Raw genomic sequence first — 4078 nt, forward strand, 5'->3', positions numbered from 1 at the left:
ATTTTTTTAACTTTATTTTTTGTTTCAAACACGTTTCGTTATAGCATTTGGATTGTTTGCACTGTTTGACACATTTGTGCTTCAATGTTAACTAAGAAACATGCTTGAAACAACAAATAAAGTTAAAAAAAGTTGGTAAAAAAGACTAGAACCAGAGTTTTCTAAAGTTGAAGGACTAAATTGTATCATAGTTTGAAAATGGACTAAAACCAAAATTGCCCCAAGGTATAGGGACTAAAAACATATTTAACCCATATATATATATATATATATATATATATTGTAATTTTATTTAAATTTTCTTTTAAAATGTATAAAATATTTTTTTTACGGGTATCTACGGGTACCCGCGGGTTTTAAATTACCCGTAGGTACTTTTTAAACTGTATCTGACGAGTAACGAGTAGAATTTTATCCAGCGGGTCGGGTTGCGAGTAGGCACTATCCGTGCCCGACCCGACCCGTTGCCATCCCTAGTGCAGCCAGACACACAAGGCACACAACTTCCTCTTCTTCATTTTTCCTTCCTCGCTCTTCGTTCTTTATTTTTGTTCGTCAAAGGTTGGTGTGTTTTTGGTTTGTTAAATTGGTTTTCAATGTTTGTAGATTTAGAATAATATGGTATGTGTTAGAACGTGTTTTGGAGGAGAGAATTAGTTGATTTGTTAACTAGTTTGAGAAATCGAATTTGGAAACGCGAAAAGCCTTTATCGTCTGTCGAAATTCGATTCGGCCTTCATCAAATGTCGAAATTTGTAGAGTTGGATATACGACAACTTCCTTACGGTGGGAAGGAGGCGTCTAGTATCTTCTTACGAAGAAGACAAATCGTGTGACGCTCATTGGGACTCGTCGAGGTAGGGTTCCAACCTCGTAGAGGTCAAGACACACTTGGATGCCCTGACATGTTATTTTGTCATGTGGTATCCTTATGAGTCACATCAGGTGACTCATACTTTATACAACATTTGTATGTTCTCTGGATGGATCGGGATTGGTGACACGCTATGCCGACATTTCCCTAAGCGTGTCTTGAGGCAATTCGAGTTTTAGCAGTCCATCCCACGAGACCTATTGGTTGTTGGAGATGCAGACATAGTGGCCATTAATGATGCGTGGTTGCACTTTGGACATCACGTTCTTAGGGTTCTATTCATCGCCAGATTCTCATCTGATTGTGTGGATGATTACCTTGAGTGGTTTAGGAGGATATCTGATACGCGGGGCCCAAGCCCACCAAATAAATAACAACCCAAGAGCATGGTGAAGGGTAAAGTGGACATTGCTACATAAGGAGGGGTATGTTTATCATCATAGGGGTGGCATTAGTAATTCTTCCCTCCATATGTACGGAATCACTTTTCACGTGTTTCATAAGGCTTTCTAGAAGCCAAGCACCTTTAGCACATGTTGATTAGTTGGCATCAGATGGATCTAGGCATTTTCCTTGATGAGGCCGAGAGGTTCATNTATAAAACCTCTTGGCATAGTTTGTATCTTTACTTTTGGATTTATATTGATGAAACTCTGCTGAAATGATTAGCAAGTTCTTCTCCAAGAGTCATCTTCTTAGCTTGATCTCCATTGCAACTTTCTTCCACCTTGGAAGCCTTCTGAGTTGTGAATCATCTCTCCAAGCTAGCCTCCATCTTCCCTCACCATAAACACCTTCACTTCGCTGCATCCACTCCAAATTCTCCAGCCAAATCTGTTCCAAGATTACCTTCAGATCTGCAACTGCTGGCCGTACTGTTCCATTGGCTCCAACTGATTTCCAAGCTCCAAATCACTTCCAATCTCACGGCATATTTCCAGCACATCCCCTTGGATGTATCAAGTGGTATTCAAAGCATAGGTTCTAACTTGAACCGTGAGATAAGTGGCTCCTTCTTTCATTTCCAAACTGTCATTCAATTTCTGCTATGTCTTGTTGTTTTTCTGAATTCTGTTTCTGTTTCAGCATCTATGATGTGTTTAGGCTTCTATGTTTTGAGTTTTATTGATACCAGTTGTGTTTTCTTGAGTCTTTATCATTTTCATTCGGTTTTCCTTACTGATTTTGAGTCATTTTCATGATTTAAGCATCATTCCAGTTTTGTTTGAGGTCATGTCAGTTTAATTGCTTTTACTGTCTTTACATCTGGTTTTTCAACAAAGTTTTGCCAAAACCAAAGTGTTTGGATGTGGCTACACCGATTAAGAGCAGTGAACTATTATGAGATGAGCTCAGGTGTTTAAATTTGGCCAACCAAAATCAGATCTGTTTCAAATTTTGAGTTCAGTTTTAAAAAAAAAAATTTGCTGCAGCACGTTACTGTTCATTTGGTAACTTCAGAGTTACTGTTTTATTGAACAACAACTGCATGAGTTAATGCCTGAAACATTTAGCCTTGATTTCCAATTGGTTCTAATCTTGAAATGTCCAGTGGTAATGCCTAAATGCAGTAAACCGATCTGCACCTTATCTTTGTTTAACAAATTCTTTATAATTTGAGTTGGATTGGTACTAGATCATTGCCAATCATTCTTAAATTGATTCTGCTGTTTTGAGCAACTTTCAAATACCATTTTCAACTCATCTATACTGTTTTCAACTCAGAATTAAGGCTAATCTGCATTTTGACCATTGGAGTTGTGAATTTGAGTGAAAATTGGTACTGCACTAGGCATATTCTGTTATATGTTGTTTTGATCCATCAAATCCGATTCAACAAGTCTTAATTCATTATTGAAACATGTTTGAATCATTGGAATGAGTATACAAGCAGTACTGTGCATTTGGTATATAGCAATGGTCATTTTTACTGGGCAGAATTGGTGGTGACCGAGAGCTATGCATCATTTTCTACACTTGCATTGATTTTCTGTTTGATTCAATAAGAATGGATGTAGCAAAAGCCTTTGGTCCATAAAATATTAAAAGAACAATTCCAAAAGAGTTATTAAAGCATTAAAAGGCAGAATAGGACCAGTGCATCTTGATTTCGAAAATCTGTTCTGCACATTGAAATTTGCTGTCAAATTTATGCAAGTTCATTGAGACCTTTTATCAAACAGTTTGGTCCAATCTTATGGCATAGCTTATTCGTGCTTAATTCTGAATGCTGGTCTTTTCTTGTGTTTTAAATCTGTTCTAGAGCTATTCTTAGGCTCCATTTGAAGTGCCTCCGTGTTTGATACCCTCTTCATTGCTTGATTTTGAGTTTTTGAACATTCTGCACACCAACTGTTTGACGTAAAACCTGGTGTTGCTGTCTTTTGGCTGCGAATTTTCTATCAATTGTGGTGATATTTTCTGTGGCTAATTGGTTTGCTGGATAGGTGATTTGTAACTCAAAGGGATTACCAAAAGTGGAAGCATCAAAGAAGGTTCAATGATGAGAAACAAGTGCAAGGAGATGGCCCTTGGGAAAAGAAAACCGTGACCTGTTGTTGCACCAGCAGTGCTGAAAGTTGTGCTACAGCAACACAGCAGACTGCATCAGTTTCTGTTTCTGCAGAATTTTATTCCAATTTGAGTGCTCACTTGCAGCTGAGAGATTTGTGGGTGAATCCAGTAGATTCAAGCTTCTTTGAGAGCAACCAAAGCTGCACACATTCTTTCCTTAGCCTATTATAATTTTCCTTTTCCATTTACCAAGTTTCTTTGTAATTTTCATTGGTTTTTGGTTGTAAAGGGCCAATTCAAGCAAGTGAGGTGGTAAAGTTCACAAGTTCTCTTCCCTCATTTGCTAACTAAACTCAAGAAGTCTCACAACTTAAAATTGGGTAGTCGGTGAGTGTGTCTTAGATCCAAAGTCTAAGCCTCACCTAGGAGACCTCACCTTTACTTTCCATCTTTACATTCAAGCTTTCATTGCTTTTCATTTGAGGACTAGGAGCGCGCGTAAAGTCCGAAATTCTAGAGTCCCAATTCTTGTTTTATTTTGTTTTTTATTTTGCTTTTGAGTCTCTCTTGTGATTTTAAAAGTAATCTTGCAAGTAACAATAACTAAGTGAGTAGCCTAGAACAATTTTGGCAAGGACAAGGCTTGGTACTTAAGCAATCCTAGTGATTCACCTCCCTTACCTGGAAATT

Source organism: Vigna radiata, chromosome 7, assembly GCF_000741045.1.
Source record: "Vigna radiata var. radiata cultivar VC1973A chromosome 7, Vradiata_ver6, whole genome shotgun sequence".
Lineage (NCBI taxonomy): Eukaryota > Viridiplantae > Streptophyta > Magnoliopsida > Fabales > Fabaceae > Vigna > Vigna radiata.